Here is a 12,616-nt window from a genome sequence, read left to right on the forward strand (position 1 = left end):
TTAGTCGGTTTTTACAAATTCGTATATAAATCGTCGTTCGAACTATTTATTTTCACCTTCATCTCACCGTGAAATTTGAAATTTAAATTAATACTTTCCGTTAATATTCTTAAGGGTGGAACCATATTTTAACAATGTTTTCGGCCTCACTACTATAATTTTCACTTATTTTTTTAATTTTCAACATAAATACTTTACTAAATATACATTTGTTGCTAAATAAATCGTAAATGTCACATCCCGACCCAGGCATGACCACTTCCCAGGCCCGACTCCACCGTAGCACGATATTGTTCGCTTTGGGCCCCAACCACGCCTTCACAGTTTTGTTTTTGGGAACTCACATGAGAACTTCCCGATGGGTCACCTATCTTGGGAGTGCTCTCGCGCGCTACTCGCTTAACTTCAGAGTTCCCATGGTACCCGAAGCCAGTGAGCTCCCAAAAGGCCTTGTGCTAGGTAGGGATAAGAATATACATTTAAGGATCACTCCCCTGGACGATGTGGGATATTACAATCCACCCTTCTTAGGGGCCCGATGTCCTCGTCGGCACACACGTGGACAGGGTTAGGCTCTAATACCAAATTGTCACATCCCGGCCCGGGACGGATCACTTCCCGGGCCCGCTCCACCACCGTAGCACGATATTATCCGCTTTGGGCTTACCATTCCCTCACGGTTTTGTTTTTGGGAACTCACGAGCAACTTCCCAGTGGGTCACCCATCATAGGATTGCTCTAGCCCCCTTCTCGCTTAACTTTGGAGTTTCTACGAAACCCGAAGCCAGTGAGCTCCCAAAAGGCATCGTGCTAGGTAGAGATGGGAATATACATTTAAGGATCACTCCCTTGGGCGATGTGGGATGTCACAGTAAATCCGTTTCCAAATGCCTTATAAAATTTTCCGTAATGGTCATCGAAAATATTTCGCGAAAATAAAAATATTACAATTTTGACAAAAAAAGACGATTTTTAGTTAGTTTCTACAACTTCATACATAAATCATTGTTAATTTTTCACCTTCACCTCATCATGAAGTTTGAAGATTATAGTAATACTTTTTGTTATTTTCTTGAGGGTGGAACACCATTTTAACATTATTTTGGGCCTCGCTACTATATTCTTCACTTATTTTTTTAGTTTTTGACTTAAATAGTCTACTAAATATACATTTGTTGCTCAATAAATCATAAACTTGCTTCCAAATAAATAAATGAAATAGAAAAGGATACGATCAGTACTTTGATATCGATTGTCCACAAGAACTGTCGCTACCGTGTTAGCAACAGTTTCACGAATGAATCGCTAGATTCATACCGAACCCCTCTTTTCAATTTTTTCTTTTTAGTTTTTTAGTTTTTGTTTTTTGCTTATGTTTGTTTTAGTTCTCTTACCATATCAAAAATTTGCATTTTTGACAAAAATCGTGGTTTTTAGTCGGTTTTTACAAATTAATACATAACTCATCGTTCAAACTATTTATTTTCACCTTCGCCTCAGCGTGAAATTTAAAAATTAAAGTAATACTTTCCGTTAATATTCTTGAGGGTGGAACCCTATTTTAATAATATTTCTTGCCTCACTACTATATTTTTCAGTATTCTTTTAGTTTTCGACTTAAATAGTCTACTAAATACACATTTGTTGATGAATAAATCAGAAATCTGCTTCAAAATGCCTTATAAAATATTCCTTAAGACCATCTCCAATGGTGGGTTAAATGCTAAAATTTCCCCCAAATTCCCCCCCCCCCCCAAACACTCTTCAACCCATGCTAAAACTTTGGGCTAAATGCCAAATGCCAAAGCTGGGCCAAATACCACCCCAAATTCCCCCCATGTGAGTGGACTCGCAGGTTGTTGGGCCAGTCTCGGCTCGCCCACACTCCAACGCGCCCCACGCAGTGCGCTTGCAAAGGTTTCCCGACAGGGGTGGGCCTCGCCGTCAAGCGTGTGTCGGCCACCCACAAAAGCCCAACGGCTATAATTTTGATCCTATCGCTGGGCTTTAAAGACCGTTGGTTAATCGAATGGTCCAGATTCAAATTTAATTTTTTTAGAATATGGTATTTTAAAATACATTGAATCCAACGACTGAAATCGAATATAATCAAATCTAACGGTAAAAAAAAGATCTAACAGCCCAAATTTAAATCCAACGGCTAAAGTGACACACCCCGTCCCGAAGGAGGGCTTGCTGGCCGTCACGTGAGAGTGACGTAACCATTTGCACAGTTCGGAAGCTTTAAAATATACAACTTCTAAAATGAAACACCCGAAGGTGAGTCCTCATTTGGTCCATTCTGTCAGAACACCGTTGAATTTCCTCGTAGTCACCACACCTTTGCAATTCTTGAACCTGGAGGTGTGACATCCCGTCCCGGGATTATTAAAACGTACGTGTGAATTGACCATTTTACCCCTAGTTCGTTTTTAACACATTAGTGTTGTGTAGTGTGGTGTTGTAGGACCACACACACTCACACATCACTCTCACTCTCCCGGGATTCCCTCCCTCTTTCCCTCACTTTTGTCACTCTCTGTCTCTGTCTTTCTCTCTCTCTCTCTCTCCCCGAGTTCTTCTTCTTCTTTCTTCTACATACGGACACACACACAAACATACTCAAACCTTCACCAATCAAGAATCCAAGACCACCATCGTGTTCGTGGGGCTGAGAGGAGTTCAGAGGTACCATTTTCAGGTAAGGAAACTACCATTTTCACGTCGATATCGCCATGTCCGTTTTAGTTACTGTTCATGCAAGATTAATCTAGATTGTTTTTGGAATTTCTGAGCTTGTAGATGTGTTGGTGAGGTTCCCAGGAGCTTGGGAGTAGCTCGTTGAGTGAATTTGGACGTCAGGATCGTTGGTTGTGGAGTTGGCCGAGTTTTGGAGTTTTGGACAGGTATAATCTCGTCATTTTAGGCCTTAAAACTTGTTGGGACATGTTCTACTAGCTTTAAGGTTGATTTTGGTGCAAGAAACGTGGAAAAAGGTGGAAAAACGAGGGAGAAATAGTGAGTTGCAGGTTTTCCGGCGACGGCGACGGCGCCGGCGCCGGCGTCGGGGACTGATTGGAGAAGGAGACGGAATATTCCGTAAAAGTTGACGGAATATTCCTGACGCCGTTAACGGTATCAGTTAGGTTTAACGGAATATTCCGTCAGTTTAACGGAATATTCCTGACGGCGTCTGTTGACACCGTCAGTGTGCATGGCACGTGGCCGCGCGTGGGGGGCGCGTAGGTCCGTGCCTATTCAGGCGCGTGGGGGCGCGTGCGGGGTCCAAAAATTATTTTAAAAATATGGTTGTGATCCTGAGGTTGTGTAGAGCACGTTGGTATATTCAATTGTCCAAATTGAGCAATATATGAGGAGTTATTAGCTAAGATTTGGACTATGCGTTAAATAACGTCAATTTGGTTAATACTCGTATAGGCGAGGCTTGTACGGACGTCGGGCATGGCTAAGGGAGGCTCAGGGACCTACGAGACGTCGATGTGATATGTGAGTGGGCTTTTGTTTTCCGTATATACCTATATACATTTATATTCCCAGAAATTAAATAGAAAAGGTTATTTGTTTTATGCCATGCATTTTATTATTATCACTTATGCATTATCACATGCATTGGTAGTGGCATACATTTATATATGTGTATTTGGTGCTGTGGACGCACAGGTAAGTGGTATTCATGTTTGTATTTCAGTAGTAGTTTGAGATGCTTAGAGAGCTCATAATCTGCACCCCCGGTGTTAGTGCTCCCGCCCAGAGTTGGGGCATAGCCTTCACGTGTATGTTCACCCGCACTGCATGCTCGCCTTAGATCCAAGTTAGGTGCAAGCCTGTCGTACAGACCACATTAGGTGGTTTCGACTTGTAGGTGACCCGCGATTTATCGCCCAGCTTCACGTGATCGTAGTACTAGAGCATACATATATATATTACACCAGCCTGTCGTACAGACCACGTTAGGTGGTTCCGACTCGTGTGCAGATTCAGATATTGAGTTGAGATTGGAGCTCTATCTGCAGCCGTACAGGTCACGTTAGGTGACTCCCGGCTGCCAGATTATATGTTATTGATGTGAATTATGCTTGAGCATTTACATTTATTATGAGATTCTAATGTGGCATATTCTCAAGCATGAATGGCATACTTTGGAGCATGATTGGCATACCTATACATACGTATATATGTTCATTTTCTAGGAAGTATACAAGTTTTACGGCGAGGGGTTAGAATGTATTTTGCTAAAGAGTTTTCAAAGAGCTTTGTTTTTGCCCACTCACGCTTTTGGTTTTGCGCCCCTCCTGTCACATCCCAACTCCCAGCCTCCAAGGATATTGTCCGCTCATGCATTCCCTGGCCCGAAGGCAGGGCTACCTCGCGGTTTTGTTTTTGTGGACCGGTACTCGCCCGTAGGCAGCGCCTGCCAACCCCTAAGGGCCTGCCCACAAAAGGCCTCCTTGGAACTTAAGAGTTGCGAATGGATATATAAGGCCAGAACTCGACCCTCGTGTGGCCGATGTGGGATACTACAATCCACCCCCCTTAGGGAGACCGACGTCCTTGTCGGCACACCGAACCAGCACGAGTCCGGCTCTGATACCAAATTGTCACATCCCAACTCCCAGCCTCCAAGGATATTGTCCGCTCATGCATTCCCTGGCCCGAAGGCAGGGCTACCTCGCGGTTTTGTTTCTGTGGACCGGTACTCGCCCGTAGGCAGCGCCTGCCAACCCCTAAGGGCCTGCCCACAAAAGGCCTCCTTGGAACTTAAGAGTTGCGAATGGATATATAAGGCCAGGACTCGACCCTCGTGTGGCCGATGTGGGATACTACATAAAGTAATTAAAAAAAATGATTTAATTCAAAATTCACCCAAAAACTCAATAAATACCTATGTATTTGTTCAAACATCTATACAAAACTCAATTTTCTCTTACAATTCTTCCAATTTATCTTTCTACCATTTCTTTCCATTTCCAAATTGTTGAATGGTTGGTGAATTGAAAGTTAGCCCAGGGTTGAAAGATTGGTAAAAGTTGAAGGCTTGCTTTGTGGAAAATTTAGTGATTTTTCAATACTTATCAAAATTAAAAAAAAAATTTAGATTAAAATGTTCATAAAATTAATTTATGATAGTTTACATATTTATTTTTCTTTTTAAATTAATTTAAGAAAAAAATAGCTCAAGTTCATTCTTTAATAATCCCGGGCTAAAATTTTAGGCCAGAATGGTTACTGCAGAAAAGCTATTTCTGGGCTAAAAGCTAAATTTTCCGGGCTAAAATATTTGGTTTTTAGCCTAATCATTGGAGATGGTCTAATGCTCACAAAAAATATTTCGCGAAAAAAAAAAATTTGTATTTTTGACCAAAAATGTGGGTGTTACCCAGAGTTTTTTGTCAGTTTTTACAAAGTTGTATATAAATCGTCGTTCGAACAATTTATTTTCACATTCGCCTCACCGTGAAGTTTGAAAATTAAAGTACTTTCCGTTAATATTCTAGAGGGTGGAACCCAATTTTAACAATGTTTTGAGCTTCAATACTATATGTTTCACTTATTTTTTTAGTTTTCGACTTAAATAGTCTACTAAATATACATATGTTGCTCAATAAATCTTAAATCTGCTTCCAAATGCCTTGTAAATTTACCTTAATGCTCACGGAAAATATTTCATGAAAACAGAAAATTTGCATTTTTGACAAAAAACATGGGTTAAAACTCACGGTTTTTAGTCGGTTTTTATAAATTTGTACATAAATTGTCATTCAAGCTATTTATTTTCACCCTCGCCTCACCGTGACATTTGAAAATTAAAGTAATACTTTCCATTAATATTCTTGAGGGTGGAACCCCATTTTAACAATGTTTTAAGCCTCATTACTATATTTTTCATTATTTTTTTAGTTCGACTTAAATACTCTACTAAATATACATTTGGTGCTCAATAAATTGTAAATCCGCTTCCAAATGCCTTACAAAATTTTCCTTAATGCTCACGGAAAATATTTCACGAAAATAAAAAAATTTCATTTTTGAAAAAAAAAAAAACATGTGTTAACACTCACGGCTTTGAGTCGGTTTTGCAATTTAGTACATAAATCACCGTTCAATCTATTTATTTCCAAGTTCGCTTCAATGTGAAGTTTTGAAAATTAAGGCGAGACTTTCCATTGAGATTCTTGAGGGTGGAACCCCATTTGACAATGTTTTGGTCCTCACTATCGTATTTTTCACTTTTTTTTTTTTAAGTTTTTGGCTTAAATATTCCACCAAGTAAACATTTGTTGCTCAATGAATCATAAAATTACTTCCAAACACCTTATAAAGGTTTCCTTAATGCTCACTGAAAATATTTTGCAAAAATAAAAAATTTCATTTTGGACCAAAAAAACGTGGGCTAACACTCATGACATTTAGTCGGTTTTATAAATTCGTACATAAATCACAATTCAATCTATTTATTTTCACATTCGCCTCAATGTGACGTTGTAAAAATTAACGTGAGACCTTGCATTGAGATTCTTGAGGGTAGAACCCCATTTGACAACGTTTTGGTCCTCACTATTGTATTCTTCACTTATTTTTTCAGTTTATGGCTTAAATATTCTACTAAGTATAATTTGTTGCTCAATAAATCGAAAAGATACGTCCAAATACCTTATAAAGTTTTGCTTAATGCTCATGGAAAATATTTCGCAAAAATAAAAATTTTCATTTTAGACCAAAAAACGTGGGTGCTCACGGTTTTTAGTCAGATTTGCACATTCGTACATAAATCACCATTCAATCTATTTATTTTCATCTTCGCCTCAATGTGAAGTTTTGAAAATGAAGGCATGACTTTCCATTGAGATTCCTGAGGGTGGAACCCCATTTGACAATGTTTTGGTCCTCGCTATTGTATTTTTAAATTATTTTTTTCAGTTTTCGGCTTAAATATTCTACTAAGTATACATTCGTTGCTCAATAAAAATCATAAAACCGCTTCCAAACACCTTATAAAGTTTTCCTTAATGCTCGCGGAAATGTTTCTCAAAAATATTTTTTTTCATTTTTGACCAAAAAAACGTTGGTTAACACTCACGATTTTTTGTCGGTTTTACAAATTCGTACATAAATCATCGTTCAATTTATCTGTTTTCACAATCACCTCACCATGTAATTTTGAAAATTAAGGTAAGACTTCATGTTGAGATTCTTGAGGGTGGAACCCCATTTGACATGGTCCTCACTATTGTATTTTTCACTTATTTTTTCAGTTTTTGGTTTAAATATTCTACTAAGTATACATTTGCAACTCAATAAATCATCAAACCAATTCCAAACACCTTACAAAGTTTTCCATAATGCTTGAGGAAAATATTTCGCAAAAATAAAAATTTGCATTTTGACCAAAAAAACATGGGTTAACACTCAAAATTTTTAGTCGTTTTACAAATTCGTACATAAATCATCGTTCAATCTATATGTTTTCACCTTTGCCACACCGTGAAATTTTGAAAATTAAGATAAGATTTTTCGTTGAGATTCTTGAGGGTGGAACCGCATTTGACAATGTTTTGGTCCTCACTATTGTATTTTTCACTTATTTTTTCAGTTTTCGGCTTAAATATTCTACTAAGTATAAATTTGTTGCTCAATAAATCATAAAACTACTTCCAAATTACCTTATAAATTTTTCCTTAATGCTCGCAGAAAATATTTGGCAAAAATAAAAATTTTCATTTTTGACCAAAAAACATTGGTTAACACTCACGGGTTTTAGTCGGATTTGCAAATTCGTATATAAATCACCGTTCAATCTATTTATTTTTACCTTCACCTCAACGTGAAGTTTTTAAAATTAAGGGGAGACTTTCCATAATGATTCTTGAGGGTGGAACCCCACTTGACAATGTTTTGGTCTTCACTATTTTATATTTCACTTATTTTTTTCAGTTTTTGGTTTAAATATTCTACTAAGAATACATTTGTTGCTCAATAAATCATAAAACCACTTCCAAACACCTTAAAAAAAATTCTTGAATGCTCGCGGAAAATATTTACAAAAATAAAAATTTTCATTTTTGAACAAAAAAACGTGGGTTAACACTCACGATTTTTAGTTGGTTTTACAAATTCGTACATAAATCATCGTTCAACCTATTTGTTTTCACCTTCGCCTCATCGTGAAATTTTGAAAATTAAGATAAGACTTTCCGTTGAGATTCTTGAGGGTGGAACCCCCATTTGACAATGTTTTGGTCCTCACTATTGTATTTTTCACTTATTTTTTCAGTTTTCGGCTTAAATATTCTACTAAGTATACATGTTGCTCAATAAATCATAAAACTGCTTCCAAACACCTTATAAAGTTTTCCTTAATGCCCGAGGAAAATATTTCTCAAAAATAAAAAATTTCATTTTTGACTAAAAAAACATAGGTTAACACTTACGGCTTTTCGTCGGTTTTGCAAATTTGTACATAAATCATTGTTCAATCTATTTATTTTCAACTTCACCTCAATGTGAAGTTTTGAAAATTAAGGTGAGACTTTCCACTGAGATTCCTGAGGGTGGAACCCCATTTGACAATGTTTTGGTCCTCACTATTGTATTTTTCACTTATTTTTTTAGTTTTCAGTTGAAATATTCTACTAAGCATACATTTGTAGCTCAATAAATCATCAAACTGTTGGAAATGTGCCCTAAAACCAATCATATGATGATACTTTATGGACATTTCACATGTTAAACTAATCTAGTTAATATTAAGGGCAAACATTATTGTTTGAGCCGTCTCATATAAATGTTATATGCTTAAACGATAAGTCCAAGGAATATGTGATTGGAAGAATGCGATCTAAAGAAGTTAGATTCATGAGACCATTCTTTCGTTGACACATCCTAAACGTTCCTGATCATAGGATTGTCAATTGGGCATTGACAGTCCGTTAAGATCAGTACGTGCTATGTCTTCTCTCAGGGAGAGTGACTAGTCTCGAGTCATTGGTGTGTGTGACATCAAGACAAGTACGTAGGTGCTTAATAGAGAATGAGTTCACTGAACACAATCAACGAAGAGTTCTCATATTCATGTCACATGAGAACTCATGGTTGGGATAATGCAAATTAGTCTTTTGACCTGAGGCATCACAGTTGTCTTGTGGTTAGGTCCTTAATCTTTGATTATGTCAAAGTCACTCCATCAGGAGGGTGTCCACGGCATCGTTGGGGTTAAGCCACTTAGCCATGGAGGCAAGTGAATGCGCAACAAGGGATCTTTAACCTTCAAACTGTTTGAGGGAGAATACTCTATGATATGATTAAGAATCTTTGGCCAAAGTATGAATGAGATTTAGGAATGTGTTCCAAATCACATTCAAGGTAATCATATAAGCACAAGACTCACATTGGATAGTAGACATGAATAAACTATCAAACCAAACAATGTGGTCAAGAGTATTGTATTAGAGAAAGACCGTATTGCATTTGTAATCCTAAAACTGAATAGGTTCTCCACCTCTTCTGATTAGCTTGGGTAACCATGACATGCTGCTAGGCGTCAACCATGGTTTGTGGAAGCCCTAAAAGTGTATTATCACTAACGGGAGAATTGAAAGTAAGTTCCAATTCACAATCGATTTGAAAGAGTTTGAATCGCCCACTACCTCGCTAAAAGGAACCTAATGGATCGTACACCGTGTAAGGTAAAGATTGAAGATTCAACGGAGATGAGTAAGAATAATTAAATGGTTTAATTATTTATGGCAAGGATTAATTAATATGTTAATTAATCAAACGAATAAGTTCGTTAAAGACCTCGGGATAGTTTTGGACCTTAAGGCCCAATGGGCTTCGAACGTCAAGTCCATTGACTTAAGTTGTATGACAACTTAATGAATAATGATTCACAAAGGCCCAAATAGCCCAATAAATCCCCTTAGGCCGGCCATTTAGAGGAGGGTAGTGAACTTGGCTTAATTGCAAGTTTGCCACTCCATTGTGAGGTGGTATAAAGACATCTTTATAGCCATTTCATCCTAAGGGTTTTCTTAGGAGTAAAGATGAGAACACAAACCTCCCTTTGCTCTCAAAGAGGCCGGCCACCTTGGAGGGATCATCTAGCAATCAAACTCCTTCAAGGTCACTCATTTCTTCTACAATATGCCTTGGTGTGGAGACTTAGAGGTTCTCAATTTTGGGAACTTGGAGAAACCTTTTCATCCATCCAAATTCATGGATCTAAGATGCAAGGAATGAAGACCCTTTCTTTGGGTGATTAGCCTTTGCTTATGCAAAGAGGAATCTACAAAGGTATTGATTTCTCAACTCACTTTGTTTTGAGTTGAGTCTTGGTTCACCTATCTACTAGGCTTTGAAGTTCATGGGTTAAGTTTTGTTTTTGAGTGCATATAAACATGATTCCGCCTTTTAATTGTTAATTGCATGTTGTTGATGTTGCTCAAATGAACTTGTTTTTCACAAATCTTCCTTCAAGTGGTATCAGAGCCTAAGTCTAGTAGTTGGTGAATCCTTTTAGGTTTTGTAGTTCATAGTTTGTGATTTGAATGTTGTAATTGTTACAAGCTTTATTCTTGCTTCTTTGAATGTAAATTTTGTTAGAAAATTTGCCATCTCAAATGTTGTAGATGTAGTTCTTATGAGCATGAATTTTGGAGCTAAATTTTGGTGCCATGTTTTTGGGGAAATTCGGCCAAATACAAAGGGTGGATTTTTGGGTTCTTGTTTGACTTGTTAAAAGTGTTTTAAAGTGACTTTTGGAACCCCTATATACCCTAGTATGGTTGTATGTTATTTCCCTTAAGTTTGAGTGGTTTTGGGATGTTTTTGGGTGAAGAATGTTCATGGAGCTCTTATGGGTTTTTCATGAATGTTCTTCATTGTTCTTGATATGTTCTTGCCAAGAACAAAAGGTTTGGTGTTTTGATTCAAAGTTTTGATTTATTTCATAAAATTTTTGTTTTGAAATATTTCTTATGTTTAAATATATTAGATATTTATTTTGAAAAATTAAAGAAATCTTAGTGGGTAGGTGTGTAATGATTTATTCCATTTCACACACCCCACTTACAAAAACTTTGAAATTTTTTTTTATTACTTTGCTTCAAAACCGGCCACCCTACTCAATTAGGGTCCTTGTGGGGCTTTTATGCAATTACATAAAGTTTTGATACTTATGTGTATTTGTACTTTGACCCAAAAGTTTACGTTTTTACGTAAAGGTCCAAAATCACTAAAAGGACAAATTGTTTTGCTCCTTTAATGATGTTTTAACAAAGTGACCCAAATTGTTGTGGTCATTGTTTTTGGCCCAAAACAAAATGAGAACAAAATGGTTTTGTCTCTTTAATGAGAATTTGATTTTCATTAGATTTAGTTCCATTTAAATCAATTCTATGGATACAAAAACCAAATGAAAATGTTGCATTCAAGTTTAATTAGTTAAAGCGTTAATTAATTAAAGAAAGGGTGATTATGAACCTAAGCCTACTATAATTGAGCTATGTGAAAGGCCGTTTCAAATTTGTTTGAACCATGGGAATGTGTAGATTAAATTTTGATTGTAATTTGATATGATCAATTGTTGTAAAAGAGCATAAGCTCTTCTTTACTTTAAAGTAATTTGATTTGATCAATTGTTGTAAAAGAGCATAAGCTCTTATTTACTTTGAAGTACTCCTTTCTTGTTTTATTCGATATGCATGAAATTGGAGTAGTTGGGTCCAACGCCCAATAAGACAACACGCCTTAATGTGATTAAACGCGTAACTAAAATCAATCACCATCCCTAGACCGAGATTCAACACTAGGCTCGTGTTGAATCGAATCAAAGGTTCATAGTCATCCTAAGGCCCTAAGGCAACTATATAGTCCATCAATGAATGCAAATCTTATGTTAGTAGTACCATATAGTCTTGCTTTAAAAACCGTTTTAAAAGCATAAGTGGGAGTATTATATACTACTAAATCAATCATATGGACCAATAGTTGTAATAGGACCAAAATGTTTTAATTGGATTAAAATGTATATTTATGTGATGAGACCTAAAACCCTCAACCAAACCATTATTAAGTTGATAAGCGAGAGATGCTTTGAACATTTCTTCGTAGGCCTTCCACTGTGGTGGGCTCCAATCGTTTGTGACTTGTACACCGGCTTCACCCTATAATGGGGAAGTTCAAAGTATGTGCTTACATCCAGAAGGAGTCCATAAACATATGATGAGGTGAGTGTAGACAACGAGTATAACCAACATGATATAATTCTGAGGTTATGCTTGAACCTCTACATAAACTAAGCATGGTGAGAATAACTTAACTAAGTGCAATGGTGCCAACATGATATAATTCTGAGGCATTCATTCTCTAGAGGCAAAACTAGATGGGTAATTACAAGAGTTGTAAATGACTAAAGTGTTATTATCTCATCATTATTTTTGCTAACCAACATGATATAATTCTGAGGTGGGCTTGGTAATGGTGAGTCTCCCATACCCCGCTAAGAGTTCAACAAAACTCTCGAATTCCGATGAGGGATATGGAATTTGCCAAAAATAGTGGGTGGTGCTATTTGATTTAAAGACCCGAATCAAATGGC

This window comes from Pyrus communis, chromosome 4 (assembly GCF_041283825.1).
Source record: "Pyrus communis isolate YQ-2024b chromosome 4, ASM4128382v1, whole genome shotgun sequence".
Taxonomy (NCBI): Eukaryota; Viridiplantae; Streptophyta; class Magnoliopsida; order Rosales; family Rosaceae; genus Pyrus; species Pyrus communis.